The sequence below is a fragment of the Falco rusticolus genome, chromosome 4 (genome assembly GCF_015220075.1).
Source record: "Falco rusticolus isolate bFalRus1 chromosome 4, bFalRus1.pri, whole genome shotgun sequence".
Taxonomy (NCBI): Eukaryota; Metazoa; Chordata; class Aves; order Falconiformes; family Falconidae; genus Falco; species Falco rusticolus.
This window is the reverse complement of record NC_051190.1, coordinates 23,248,543-23,263,906: the sequence shown is the minus strand read 5'-3', so window position 1 is coordinate 23,263,906 and position 15,364 is coordinate 23,248,543. Positions and strand designations below refer to the sequence as shown.

Below are 15,364 nucleotides of genomic sequence, written 5' to 3'. Positions count from 1 at the left end.
AATAATGTGAGGAAAGATCCAAAAACGGCTACGTGGCCTGAGCGAGTGGCAGGAGCGTGGTCCTGCCAGCAGCCTGGTGACAAGGGTCTGCAGAGTGACCAGGGCTGTTTGCAGGGAAAGGGCTTTGTACGTGTCCTGTGTTCAGGCGTCCCAGCCACACCGCCTGTGGGTGCTGTGTCCTGGGCTTCTGCAGAGGCAGAGTTTCTCTTCTAGGCCTTTCTCTAGTAAATGGGTAGTTTAGTTAGACACACAACTCCAAGCCCAGTGAAGGCTGAAAAGGGGGGTCACAGAGTCGCAGCACGGTGGGGGCTGGGCGGGAGCCCCGCCGATGGCGCAGCCCAGCCCGTGCCGGAGCAGGCTCTCCCAGGCAGGCTGCGCAGCGCTGGCTTCGGGATGTCTCCAGAGACTCCAGCACCTCTGGGCAGCCTGTGCCGGCGCTCTGCCCGCCTCGAGGGAAAGCAGTTCTTCCTCTTATTCAGAAGCAACTTCTTGTGCTGCAGTTTGTGCCATTGCCCCGTGCCCTGTCGCTGGGCACCGCTGAAAAGAGCCTGGCCCTGTCCTCTTGGTGCTCGCCCTTAAGTGTTTGCGTGTACCGACAAGGTCCCCCCTCAGCCTTCCCTTCTCCAGCTGAACAGACCCGGCTCTCTAAGCCTTTTCTCAGCAGGGACATGCCTCAGTCCCATCATCATCTTTCTAGCTTTCCGCTGGACCCCCTTCAGAAGGTTTCATTGTTTTATTTGATTACATTTCCTTAATTACCATGAGCCAGACTGCATCCTGAATCTGTACTTGGGCGCATCTCTACTTGTTCCTTTCCAGCCGCAGCTACCACCCCTTTCCCTTCAGGCTACTGGTCCTTTGGTCAGGCCTTTTGACTGCATTGCCTTAGTCCTAATGTGGAGCATGTGTGGCCAGGCTACTCGTATCCTCCTGTCATCTTCAGGTACTGTCAACAGCTGGTGTGAAATTACTCTTTCACCTTTCTTAATTCACCCTTCCCCCCAGGGTAATTAAGATCATCTCAAGGTCAGGTTGGTGCAAAAGATGGCTCCATGCAGCTTTGCACCACCTCCTCTGAACAGCGTACCGCTTCACAGCGTGAGCAAGAAGACTGGCTGATGCGATTTGGCGTTTTTGCAATGAATGCAGGGTGACATATGGAAGTGAATATACTGAAAGAAGCTTGTGTGCTGGGCTGTAACGGTCAAGCTGACTGCTGTTTGGATTCTGTAACCCTACTGAAAATTATTTGTGCAGCAGCTATCATCTTTTAAAGGCAGAAGTTACTTGTCAGGGTCATCATCTTTTCAGTGATACAGCTTGCTGGGCTTGGGTAATGTCTGCTAAGCCCTCTGAGTCACAGTCTAATGATTGTGTCTGTGACACTTTACAACACATCTGGTATGAAGGGCTAGTAGTCACATTAGACCAAATCAGTCCAATCTATCTTAATCATACTTGAACAAGCAATTATGAATGCAGATGCCTGGCCCTCCTGGTTATGAGACACAGCTGTAAGCTCTGTAGTGACTAAAGTGGTTCATGTTTGATGAAGGCGATGCTTCAGAAAAGCTGTAGCAGATAGAATAAAATAGCTGTACGAGGGACTTAAAAGCTGCTTGATAGTTTTTGACTTTTTAAAAAAAATCTAACCTGAAATGTGATGTGTTGCTTAAAATTGGTTCTAGAATCACTGAATTTCAAGCTCTAAGTTATGATCAAATGTACCATCAGTGTAGTGCCTGCAACCCATGTACACCACATTTCTTAGAGGAATGGCAGGGTTGGAAGCAGAGCTGGGTGGGGGTGTCTCTGCAGTACCCACTGAGACCTTTGGTGTGCTGTATACAACATACCATAGTTTTTGATTTCCAGGCTTCTCTGGGCCATTTGTCCTTATGGTCCTCTTCATCTTCTGCAGCTCGACCTCATGTTCTATTTTCATCTCAGATGCTTATGGCTGCACAATTCAGGAAAGGGGAAAGCAGAATAAGGTGAGCATCGAATGAACAAACAAGTCTGATTCTCTGTCGAGAGGGTGTCCTTGGCCACCTTTAGAAGGCAGACAGGCCTTCCTTTCCTTTGAATCACTATCAAGTGATGAAGGTAACTCCTGACGATCTTTGGTGTAATGCTTGATACTTTGACATTCAGCAGCTGTACTAATACTTTAATTCCTGTTTGTCCTTCAGCTTCCCAAGACCCCTTACTCATCATAGCTCCTAACTTTTTTTTTCAATTGGCCCTTCTTCCACCCTCATTTCATGCTTTCATGCTGATGGAAGGCAGGTGATTCTTTGATGGTCTGCAACTATTTAACTTTGACATCCAGACTGAGAGCAGTTCATCCTGCCATTCATACCTCCTTGCCCTCTAGCCCCAAGCTTCTGATTTTGCTCTTGATCCTTATTTCAAAAGGATGTAATTGATGCAAAGGCCATCTGTTAGTCACTTGTGTAAGGAAGAAGTTGAATTTGCATTGAGTTACTTAATTGTAACTTAATTGTAAGAATTTGCTTACCCTGATTGCTCTCATTGAATGTATTTGTTTATATTGAACAGTGTCGTCAAAAGAAAAAGAAACTGTTATAATAATTATGTTGTTATTCTACTTAAATGGAAGCTGTTACACAGTGTAGGAGTAGCTAGGGGAAGTCCATGTGCTATAGTCATTACTTTGCCATAGGCTGGTTCACTGCCCCAGTCCCATTGTATTGTGCACACACAGTAGCTACATGGCTGTGCAAGCCATGTTTGTGTGACACATTTTGTTCTGCACATGGAAAGAAACTCTACAGGGGGGAGAAGACATCAGATACAGAGATCAGACGTTGGCTCCTGCCTACCCTACAGACAACCAGCTATGACTTTCATCAGTTCAATAAGAAAAACATCAGCAGTGATTAAAGTACTTGTAAAGTCAGAGAAGGTTGTGTGTCTAGGTAAAAGAAGCAGAGTGAGCAAGCCTCATCAGAAGTGAGAGAGACAAGGAGGTAATGCAATGTGTAAAGGCTGATTTACATTATCTTGCTAGATAAAAAACCAGATCATCTGCAATTTGTTATTTACAGTTCAGTGCTGTGAAATCAATTACTGAGATGCAATTTAATTAAGACAGGTTAACGCTTAATCTAAGGCACTAAACCTATAAGATGTAATTTCAGTTTACTAATCATTGTAATGCTAATGGCTATTTGACATCTGTTCGGTTAAATTGGGCAATATGTTTTGGTGCCAGTTTACTCGGTAATCTCCCCCCCTCCCCCCTAGTTCACCAGGAGCAGTGCTCTTGATCACAGTGAAGGATTGGGCACTAGTAATGGAGAGTCGTTTCCTTGTTTAATTCTTGCAGCTGCTAATGTTTCCGATAAATCTCATCTGGGTTACAGTTAACCTTTCTGTACATTTACAGTAAGTAATTTTTCTTGCAGAGTTGAGTGCTTCTCCTTGGTTGTGTCATTGACCTGTTAGGTGACTTTTGGCAAGTTCTTGGCTTGTGAGTTATTCAGTAAAGACTTTTGGCTTTGAAGCCAGTTGTGTCTTTGTTCTTTACATAATAACAACTGCATGACGGACCTCCCAGATCTAGCAGGATTCTGAGAAACTGCTCTCCACTTCATTATTATTCTGCTTTTGTTTCTCATCGTCCTGAGATGGCTGTGCTGTAATAGAGACAGGAGTGAGGAAGAAGGTGCGGAGTCCTCAGTATAGCAGTGCTACGGTTAGGAGAGAGCAAGCTGTCACTGGAAGGGCACTTTGGTGGAAGGACGTTAGGATTGTCTCTGCGCTGTTGGTTCTGTCCCAAGGGCTCCTCCGAGAACGTTCATCTGCAGGAAACACCCAACAGGCTGCTGGAGCATGGCTGGGGCTCACCCTGGCTGCATGGAGCGCTTGGGCATGGCATCAGCCCACAAGCCCACCTAGCTCCAGCTCCACCAGTCCCACCAGCACAGCACACCCACGGCACTGACCACACAGCCCCTGTCAGTACCGTGCCTCGGTCTCAGTGTTCCTCACTGCTGCCTTGTAGCAAAAAGGAGGGAGGTATCAGCCTCAGGCGGGCGAAGGACTCTGTGTGTTTCAGAAATATTTGTCAGCCAGGGTGAGCGCTCTGAAGTGGAGGTTTTCAGTCTGTAATCACTTAAAAAGGTGTAGGCTTCTTAAAGCTTATGTAAGCTCTGGTGATTCCTGCTGGGGCAGTTTCAGCTCTCTTCCATGGCCCTCTGTCAGCCAGGTATTGTTGTGCAAGACCAAAACAACTTGACTTGTGCCCACTCCTCCCATTTTGCCACCCCACAGGTGATTTTGAATGGGGACAGGCATCTGAGGACTGTGCTCTTGCAGACCACCAAGGCTTGGCTCACTGGAGCTCATGGGTCAGAGCCTTTGGGCTGTGAATGATCACACCTGCTCTGGCACGGGTTCAAATACACAACCTGAGTGTTCTCACCTGTAAAAAGAAATGATCTGCAGGTTTTTTCTGCCTGAGCACTTGGTTCTGTGGATTTCAAAGGCACTTACTTGCTGTGTAAACAGAAGACTTCACAGTGTCAAGTTGTTCTCTTCTAAGGGCAAGGAATATTTATTGAATTTCTTTCTAAGTCTTCTCAAACATTTTGCTGCGAAGAGCAAATTGAGCTTGAGCACTTCCCTAGACTCTTTTTTTCTTCCACTTGGGCACTACTGAAGAGAAACTCAAGCATAGTCCTCAAGAGAAGTATTTTTTTGTGTGTGCAGGACAGTTATTTCTTAATCCAGCAGTGTGTGAACCTTATGTGTAAAGAAACCCATAAACTCAACTTTGGTCCATTTTTATCAAAATGAGAAGCAAAGTATTAAAGGAGATTTGAATGTTGGGAGCTGAATTGCAGGTGATGGTTTAAGGAAACTATAGAACTGCTGGGTTTGTTCTCTAACATATCCGTTTGAAGGCGAGGGTCTGAGCACTGTGGCTGGCGGCAAGGCCTGGGTGAAGGTTGGCAGTGCCCCCCGTGCCAGGCAGCAGGGCTCAGGTGCCAGCCTGCTGCTGCCAGGAGGGTGAGCCCTGCTGCAGTTCGGGGGGTGCTTATACCAAGTGCTCTTCCCTCTTGTGGGATGGATGGAGCATTTTAACCTTTTACTTGGATTGTACCGGAACTGTGGAGTTTATGAAGACTATATGTGACTTAAAAATGTCTCACATCCAATGGCATTTCAATGAAAAGTTAAATATTTAACACCTGGTAGCAGAATGTTCACTGGAATATACTTGCAATTTGTGGGCTCTAGCGGCGATGTGGCACAGTTAGCAGTATTGTTAACATCAATGCACAAGTATCTTATTTTTCCAGATTTTTAGGGTGCATCTCTCAACAGGGCTGACTAACAAAATCTTAACCTCTGTGAGAAAGTGGACAAGATCATCATCATCATCATCCAAAGGTGTTTTTGTTTTTGTCTTGCCTGTTCAGATAACTTCTTCAAAGCTAGAAAGATTTCACTTTTTTCCCATTACTATGACTTAAGTAAGAGAAATTAAATGTAAGAATAATTCAGTGTCTTTAAGGTAGGAAGATAAGAGAGCTTAAATTTGTGAAGCATTTACCTGCTGCTGTGCGTAAGGCTTTTGCATAAGCCTGATAATGTTTCCTTTGTTCAGTGAAATCACACTTCGTTGGCAGCACAGTCTTCCAAGGATGTGCTTGTTGGGTTTTCTGCAGAGCTGCCTCTCTCTGTGAACCACATACAAAACTGGTGTTAGCTAGTTTGTACTCCCATGGCAATCTGATGGGTAGGCAGTCCTTGAAGTATCTTGTGCTGAACAATGATCCAAGTTATTGCAGTTATTTTAGGGTCTCTGATTACAGAAATGAATTCTTCATTTATAACCCTAACAATTATATGTATGCTGAATTCTGTGTGACTTATACAGTTAAAAACCTAGCTCTGCTGCCCTGCAAAGCCCTAGGAGTCAGGCTGACCAGCCTTACTGAGGGCAACCATATGAATATCTCCCTTTACTAATCCCAAGGTAACTTGTTTGTCTGCTCAGATCCAATATAATTATCTTTTATTCACGTTAAAGGAACAGTCATTGTCGACTGTGATGTTTGTGTGAGTGGGGACTGAGAATTGGATCTCTTCCTAGCTTCAGAAAGTTTTTATACTATAATTTCAGAACTGGCATTTGTAATTACACCATGAAAGAAGGTAATATGTGAAAAGAGTTCAACTGCTTTTACCAGAATAGAAAATATATATTGTAATGCATTCAGAAAACATTCCAAGGGTAGAGGATCAAGTTGTATTTGATTTTTCTCATTCTCTATAATAATAATTTTTGTTGTCTTGCAAAGCTCCAGCTCTGAAGCGCAATGCATAAAAATTCTGCAATACCAGCAACTGTTTCTCTTTTAGTTATTTTCCAAGTGATTTGATTTCCTCAATAGCATTAACTATATGGAAGTCTAACAAGTTGTAATTAATGTATTCAGACATTTTCTTTTGTGACAGGCTAGAATGTGAGTGGCGGCACAGAGGGGGAAAAAGCAGAATAAAATTGGATGCTTGAGAAGATTATCATAACATAAAAACTGACAACTCTTTGGCTTTTGAATAACATATTGTATTACATTGAAAAGGAAGGAAAAAGCTATTTCACAAACACCACCCCACCCCCTGTGGCTTAGAAAATTTTTTGAGGGGAAGGATTTTCAAAAGCCTTTTTAATATTAGACAGATTTGAGTGCTAAAGTACACAAATAGTTTATCATATGCCACAGTGTGTGTGAAGTGTGTACATGTGTACGTGATAGAATAAAATCTCCTAGAGCCAGTTGTGGTTTTGCCGTGTGCCCTTCGTGGGGTGTGGGAGTGTTTCCCATGCTGGCTGCAATAGATGGTGGCAACCAGCACCTGAAGAAGGTGGGAGGCATGAGAGCAGGAGTGGAGCATCAGTGTGTTGCTGGAAAACAGCACTCCCCAGTTTGTACCTTGGCACAGAGCTTTGACTACAACTTTGCACCATTGGAACTGGCCTTAGGGGAAGCAGGAGCAGGGGAGAGAGGAAAGGGGGTTGTATGTAATTATGTCTGCATATCTCGGTGATCCTTATGGGTCCCTTCCAACTTGAGATGTTCTGTATTCTGCTCGGTCACAAAAGCATTGTAATGAGAGAGTCTGTCTTTGTACAAGTGTGTTCACAAAAGCAGTTGGAGTGCTTTGCCCTGGTGCAGTCGTACAGCACCAGTATCCCTCCTTCTGAGCCTGTGGATCTGAGTGGGAAAACCAGCACAGGTGATGATGGCTGGCCTGCGTGGGTGGTGGACAGCCCCAAGCTGCTTGGAGAGGGGTGTCTCACAAAGCAACCATGAGAGAGGTGCCTGGGGTGTTGTGTGTTGGTGGCACATCAGTCTTGGGGACATTAGTCCTACTTCTGTCATACACCTGCATGGTGCTCCTCACAGGAGGATCTTTCATGTGGTCATTCTTGTGTGAATGTTTGCAGTGCAGTAATAATCAATTGTATGCTGTGGGAAAGATGCTCTGAGTGTGGAAACTCAAAACATTTCATTGCACACCTTGTCACTTCATCCTTCTCATGATAAAAAGGCATGAGAATGCTTTGAGGAGACAATCTATTTTCTAAGAGACACTTAGTTTTGCTTTATCTTCTGTTTTGAAATATGTGTCAAGGAGTATGCACAGAGAGACAGCATAGTGTGTAGGTGACAAAGGTGGGAGTTCAGCACCATTTGTTGAAGGGCAGCAGCAACATCAGAACCACACTGAATACATACTGGGTGCCCACTTCCCTATTCTGATCTTTTTTCAGGCTGCGTTTCACAATGTCTGTTTTGAACTGGGCATGGCTTTTGTATGTGAGATGTTCTCTGAAGCTTTATGAGGAAGGTCAAATACTTTGGTGATGAACCTGGCCAAAATATCTACATGGAACAGGCGGGAAAGGAGGAAGAAAAACCAAAACAAACCCCACGCAAAAATAAAACCAAAAAAACCACCCAACAACAAAATCCCCAAAAAACCCCAAACCCCTGATTTGCCTAGGTTTGTAAGTAGCTTTTGGGAGAGGGAGACGAGTTGAGTAGTGTGAGTCTGAGTCTGGTCTGAAGGCTGTGATGGAGCATTACTCCTGTATCGCTTACTGGAAAACACCATGTCAGCAAGCCTTCCTGCACAGGTGGAGGGCCACTGCTGTCCTTCCTGCTGTGCCCTTCCAGGTGGTACATAGCTGTCTCCTGGCAGTGGCCACCAGCCTCTCTTTTCTTGGCAACCTCAGCCCATCCCCTTGGGTTCAGCACCAGAGGTGGCTGGGTGGCGTTTTGGAAGCTGGTATGTCTCCTTGGGAAGGTGCGTTGGATAATCAAAGAACGGTGCCAGCAGCCTTTCCTGCCTCGCTGCCATCCATCCACCCACCACAAGGTCATCTGTACTCTTGCCCCTTCATGTGTATTTCTGAACCAATACAACTCCTGTTTGCTCTGGTACATTTTGTAATCCACAGCTTTCAGACCAGAGATTGATTATCTGTATTCTTAGATAAAATCAAAGTGCAGTACTTAAAACAGATTTCCTCTCAATTATTTCCCCCAGACAGCTTAAATGGTGCTTTAAACCCAAGATTAACTCAGTAGTGACTGAGAGATACATATCGGCATTTTCCTTCTGGTCTTGCTAAATTTTGTTTTTTAAAGCAATTTTAATGCTAGCTCTTTAATATCTGTAAAACAGTGGGCTGGTGTTTGAGATTCAGAATGGAGTCCGTGTGCGGTATCCGAACCAGGTGAACTTAGGTCAATCAAAAGCAGCTTGATTTCAGAGCCTGGCCCGCTCCTTGCAGAAGTCAGTGCAAAACTACTAGAGCGGAGTCTTGGCTGGTGCAAATCAATAGCTTCGTTTTCTGGGGAGGTCAGCCAGTTCCCAAGGAATTCATAAGCTGTTTCATAACAATTTGCATTTGCTGCAGCAGCAAGGATGAATGTGTGTTTTCTGGCATGCTAGAGCTGCCTTCTCTCAGTTTCACTTAAGCAAGAACTGAATCAAATACATGTTATTTGAGCTTCTATCCAGTTTGTATTTCCTGCAGTTGTTGGGCATGTTTGGGTTTCTTTTCTTCCTGAGTAACCACTTCCCTGATTTTATTTTTTTATTTTATTTTATATATTTTTTTAAAACTGAGCAGATACTGATTTCTTTGGAAACAGGTCACCAGGAACAAAAGGCGGGTAGAAGCTGGGAAGCGTGGTGCCCATGTTCTTGCTCCTGGCTACAGCCTTCTCATGGATTTCCCTGGTGTTAAGCCAAACAGTGATAAACACAATGAACATTATTTTATTGCAGCTTGTCTCTGTGGGATGTCCCCACGTAGCCTGGCTAATAACTGCATTCTTGGGTTTTATCTTCCTCATTTTCTAAAATTTCCTATGCCCTTTAAATAGGCTGCTGTAGACCTCAAGCACCATGCTATCACGGCTTACCTGGCTTTTGTCTTGGTGAGATGCTGCCAAACTGTTCCTCTCCCACCGGAGATATGCTGGCTAGTGAACCAAGCCCTTGATGAAAGAGTGCAAGTATGAAATATGTTGGCTGAAAAGTAAAATATGGTTTTGAAACAGAACCAGAGTTCCTGGTGGGAGCTGTTTCCTCTGCATGCCTTCCAGTTTGGATCAAGATCATATTCAAGGAGCCCCAACTTAGCCATTTAAATACGTGGAAGTGAAATTCCTAAGGATATCAGGAAGGAAAAGATGTCATTAAAGGAGTATGTTAGAAGTTAGGATTGGAGAACTTCTTGTTAGTATTTGTTCTAATATTTCATTTTGGAACTGGAGAACATTTTTGCACAAAAGTTTTTCAACAAAATTATGAATTTAATCCCAGCACTATTTGAAAAGTACATTCATTTTGAGTTATACAGCATGGATGCTTTAAAACTATATTATTTTCCTTAGATTTTTTTGATGTCATCTTTAGAATTTTTAATTGCCATCTTCTCCTGAAAAGAATATATGGTGTTACATTGATAGGCGTAAGACTGAACGTTGCCAAGAGAAAAAAATAATTTAGCCCAAACGAGGTATTTGATCTCTTTGATTCATCAGTATGTTAACATTTCTTTTAGTTAGGCTTTTTTCTTTTTTGTTTTAACACTTCTCAGAATGATCAATGATTCCAAAGTATCTTTTCCTTGCCCAGTTCTACTTGAAACCAGGGCAACGTGAGTTCTTCAGTTTTGTAATCTGGAAAATTGAGATGCTGGTCAAGGAAGAAGACATCCTTGATCTCTTTCTTGCTGATAACAAAGTGTAAATGGAAACTGTGACAGCAAAGTCCAGTATCAGTTATAAAAAATTGCAGCTGTGTGTAGCATGAGATGGGTTCATAGCTCACAAGCAGATCACAGGTAGGAGATAAGACAAACAATCGGGAAGGAAACCTACAGCCAGATCCTTCAGCTGCAGCCAGTTACCTGCAGTTACCCTGTAATTTCAGTGAAGTTATGCTGGCTATTCTGATTTACAAGGATAACTGAGATTAGAAGGCTTTGCAAATGAATATGATAGAATCAAAAGAGCTGCTGCAGTGTGTGAGTCATCAAGGAGATGCTCTAAAAGGCATTACAATACAGGGTGGTGACATTTCTCCTTTTGGGATTTTTGTTCATTTTTAGTTTTGGTCCATTTTCTTTTTTTTCTTGGAGTGCCATAGTACAGGTTAGAGTGTGCTCTACAAAGCAGCATGTGGAGCAGCTGTGTGATTTTTGCAGTTTTGTGTTAAAGCCACTGCACATGTAACTCATTTAATGGAAGTTCTACCACTTTTTTTCCCCTTTTACCATATCATATTTGAAACTCAATAAACGTCAAATAATTCTGTATATCATGGAAGATTCAAATCCCTGCAACTGAACCCATATTCTCTAAAGTGCTGTTTATGAGCAATGTTATTTTAATCTAGTGGTAGAAGTAAAAACAAACATTTTGGCAGTGTTTATGTTTGCACCCCTGGGACAAGTGATGGAGGAGTTATTTGCCCCAGTCTTTCATCAGTTTTAGGTAAATGGCCCTAGTCTACCTTGAACGTCCATATTTTCTAATTGGCTCCTTTAAAAGTGAAGTCTCCCGTAATTCACTGAAGAGATTTACAATGGAGGGAGAGCGGGGAGCAACCAGCACGTACCAGTTGTTCCTCTGATGAATCTGATTCAGCAGTGAGAATGGCAGTGTGGAGTCATGAGCTACAGCTTGTTTGCAGATCAAAATGCAAAACATGGGTGATTTCCCAGCTGCATTTGATTCACTGCCCTGCAAATCTGTATCCACACTAACAGTGGAGACGCACAAGCAATACTAATACTTGATTTAGCACAACCAAATCCATTTTCTCTTGTGCATGGTAGATTCTTTAGGCAGAGTCAGTTTATGTTACTCATACAAGGAGTTGTGGGTAGGATTCAGAGGTTGATGACTCTGGGTTTTGTGCTTCCTGCAGTTGAAGGGGGGTGTTTGCAGCAGCAGCTACAGGAGGTCACTTACAGTGAGTTGTGAGATGAGGCAAAGGTGGAGATGAATCTTGTTGTAGGACTGCATCCAAAATTGCACAGGACATGGCAGGCAGTACTGAGTAGAGGAAAAGCATGAGAAGAAAAGAGTGATGGTAAAAAATGGCTTGTGCTTTTTTAAGGTGTTGGATCCTGCTTGGCTTCACTCGGAGTCTTCCACAAAGCTCTGTAGACCTCAGGCTGGATCAAAGTCCCGTGTCCATGCGCGTAAGTAAATCTGAAGGAGGGTGTAATGACAGAGTGTTAACAACAATGGGCAAGTAACTGATGGCGGTTTGGAGAGTGATGTTAGGTATGTAGGATTTGAGATTGCGATGATATGCTAGGATTTAATTAGACCTTGCCCTGTGAGCTTGACCCTTGTAAAATTGGTTCAGTCAAACAAAAGCATTTTAAACCGTTGTGCCCTGAAAGCATACAGGTATTGATGCCAGAGCATCAAACGGGGTCATGTGGCTGGAAGGGAACCTGGCAAGGTTCCTGTGGATCCACTGCTGAGGTCGTTTAGAGAAAAATTAAACCCAAGTGTACTGCAATTGTATCTTGCCTTTATTTGCAGTGAGTCAGGGGTTTTACTGTGATATCAAATTAACCAGCTGGCTAACTGTCAGGGAAGGTACAACACCTTGTGAAAGGCATTGTAATATCAAAGAGAACTTGAACATCACCTTTTTGTTTAGACGATGTCCTTATGTCACACTTCTGAGTAGTTTGTTATTATTATATTAATCCATTTGACGAGAAAGATCTAAAAGAAAAAATCATTTTCTGATTTATGGCTAGACTAGATTATGTTCACCTCCTAGTAGGAAACTTTATAATGATTTAACAGCAAAGGCCCTGAACATTAATCAAAATAATGTATTTGTGCTTATCAATATTGATTAAAAGTCTGTCATTGTCTTGTTTATTATTATCCAGTGAGGAGGGGGGCTGCCTTTGTCTTTTTTAACTTATGGTTTACTCCAAACTAGTGTATGTGCATGCTGTGATTCTGGGAGTTGGACACTGCTTCCTTACATGTGTGCTTGTGTATTTTCCTGTATTTGAAATGTGAAGACAACATTCTGTTCGTGAAGCGCACAGTTCAGTGACATACCTTTTCATTTGGACTCCAAATGTGCTAACATTAATTTCCTAATAGTAATTCAGTTTTAAAAAAATAATTGTGTGTTTTTACTTCATCAGATACAGTTAAATTCTGTAATAAATAAATAAATGTATACTTGGCCATAAAAAAAGTAAGCAAGGTGTAAAATCTGACACAACTACGATGTGGTTGACTTTAATTTCTTCCATGGTGGTAAAATGAGGAGTAACTCAACAGTATCATGAGGTCATGGCTGACTTCTTCTGGAGTAACTACACTATCCCTTGGTTACTGCAACCAGTGTCTTTGTCTTCTCCCTGCTGAAAAGTACCAAAACAATCTGGGAGACAAAAAGGTAAAAACTTAATTTTTTTTCTCTTTTAATCTCCATGTTACCTAAATACCGTAGGGTCTGGAGTGGCCAACATCTGGAGCTCTAATTCCAGTTGTGATTCCATGCTCTGCTCTCCCAGCTTTGACGTCACCTCTAGTCTTGATGTCAAACAGTGACCACCATGGTTCCTGTTGGCACCAGCTATCAATTCCGATGCTTCAAATACTCTTCTGGTTTTCCTCATTTTAAACTTTGTCTATTGAGATGAGTCACGGGAGCCTGGCAAAGCCTAATAACTTAGAGATGAGGTTTTGTTAAGGGTCACATTTCTGAAGTGCAAGTCAGTCTTGCAGCTTTTTCACCTGTGACAGCATACACCGATAGCCCTCTTGGAGGCAACCTCTTTAGCACATCTTTCTTCACAATATTGTGCATTTTCAGCAAGATAGGACACCCTTTCTTTAAGATTCAGAATTCATGCACTGATTACTTCTCTGCTATGGCTTAACTTCTCTGGCATGGCTTAACTTTGAAACCAAGTGAAAGAAAATCCAATAAAGATAAATGAGATGTCTTTAAAGGATCCAAAAGGAAATACGGTGTAGTCAGCAAAGATTTTGAAAATACAATGTGTTGAGGAACTTGAGAGTAATGGTTTCTTTATGAGGTTAGATCTGTTCACAAAGGCTTGGAGTCATTGGAGATAATGAATTGCTTTAGGAGCAGCACTTTTTCAGACTATCATGGCTGTGATATTCTCTACATGCTCCTGCCTAGCCACAGAAGTATTCTGAACTGGATGCATAAAATAGTAGTTTGGAATTTATGTCAAGCAGTGAACAGTAAGCAGCAACCGATTCGGCTTCCTGTAGAATTCCTTATGGAAAATGCATTTAATATGCTTTCTCAACAATTGAATTTGTTAACCTCTTTTAGGTCTCCTGCTGCCAGTGATGACCAGAAGTTTCTACAGTTTGTGAGAGGCAGGTAAGTTGGTTGAACTGTTTTTCAAAATACTTCACCAGTGGTGGATCAGCACTTGTACGTTACCCAGGAATGGTCATCTTCAGGCATATTCCCTGTATTTTAAAGAAATTAATTCCTTCCAGACTTTGAGTTGTCAGTGTTGGCTTCTGTTTGACTGCGCAGGGTCCCTGACAGTAAGAATGTGATACAGGTGAGGAACCAGAGAGCTGGTTTTTTTTTCTTCCTTACTGGGTAGTTGAAGCTCAAATATCTGATGAATCACAAGTGCAGAAAACAATGTGCACAAACAGAGATTTGAACGACTATATGTAGTTGAGTGCTGGTGTACCGGTAAGATAAGGCAAACAAGTTTTATGTACTGAGATCATTGATATTCCCATTTGTTGCATTATTCCTGTCACCTTGCTGGGGTGGGGAGGATGTTGAGCTGCACAGTGGGGTCTGCTGGGGCCCGATGCTGAGCTGCCGATGGTGTGGGACTGTTAGAGCAGCCAGCCCACCTGCGTGCCCTGCGCTGGTGCCACCCTGCTGGGTTAACGGCACTCAGCTCATTAGCAGCTTCATTGCCCTCAGAGCAGCTCATGTGGGAAAGGATGGTGCTTTCTATTGTTTGCTTGGGAATTGGAGCTGGGATTTTGAGGGAGCTGAAACAGTCTTAAGTGTGGCTGGTCTGTAAACTGTCAGAGGAGTTCAGTTGGTGTTAAAGGCGAGTCAGCCTGGGCGATCCGTTCCCTGAAGCTGGGCCGTTGAAAGCAGAGCATCCCTGGTATGGTCAGCATAAAAGGCTGAACACTGTCCATCCTTTCTAAGCACAAAACATCTGTATTCACATCTGAACAAGTTTGGAGGAAGGGGCTGTTTTACAGTTGTGGCAGGGCAATGGGGACGTGTGAATTTGTGCAGAATTTTTTAAAATATACATGTACAGCATTGCTGAGTATGCAATCAATTCTGTGTTCGGTTCTGCTGAAGTAATGTGGGTGCTGTAGTTTTTGGTGTGAAGTGTCAGACTTTCAGCTTGAGATGGGTGAGACCTTGAGGATCTGTTTCATCCCAGCTTCACTGAATACCGAGCTCTTTGAAGCTATGTATGCAAGGTCAGAATATTTTGTTGGGCATTCCATGACTGTTAAGGAAATGTACTCTGAACTTGTGTAAGGCTTATTCAAAGAGGAAATACTTCAGATTTCAAGGTCAGCTGCTCTTGATGCAGACTGTGTGACATTTCAGGAATGAGTCATAATACTTAGGATTTTGCTATGTTTACTCTTATGTGGCATGTGGCTCGAACAGCTTGCTCCCTGCATGCTATTTTATAAAACTCTGCCTAAACTTTGTATAAATATCCCAAATTCTAGGACTTCTTAGTTTCCTTATAAGCCTGTGCTACAGT

The 15,364-nt window shown here is 42.9% G+C and overlaps 1 long non-coding RNA gene across 29 annotated transcripts in view; it reads left to right on the top strand.

Annotated features, from left to right (window-relative positions):
• Positions 1–15,364, top strand: part of LOC119147883 — a 206,755-nt gene that overhangs the window by 62,683 nt on the left and 128,708 nt on the right. For 25 of the 29 annotated variants that reach the window (XR_005104200.1, XR_005104202.1, XR_005104196.1 and 22 more), the window contains exons 3-4: positions 11,683–11,767; positions 13,921–13,971. This is a non-coding gene — a long non-coding RNA (uncharacterized LOC119147883). Of the gene's footprint in view, positions 1–11,445; positions 11,459–11,682; positions 11,768–12,873; positions 13,006–13,920; positions 13,972–15,364 lie in introns of those variants that run through there. The other 4 variants (XR_005104197.1, XR_005104195.1, XR_005104188.1 and 1 more) reach the window with 4 other exon arrangements.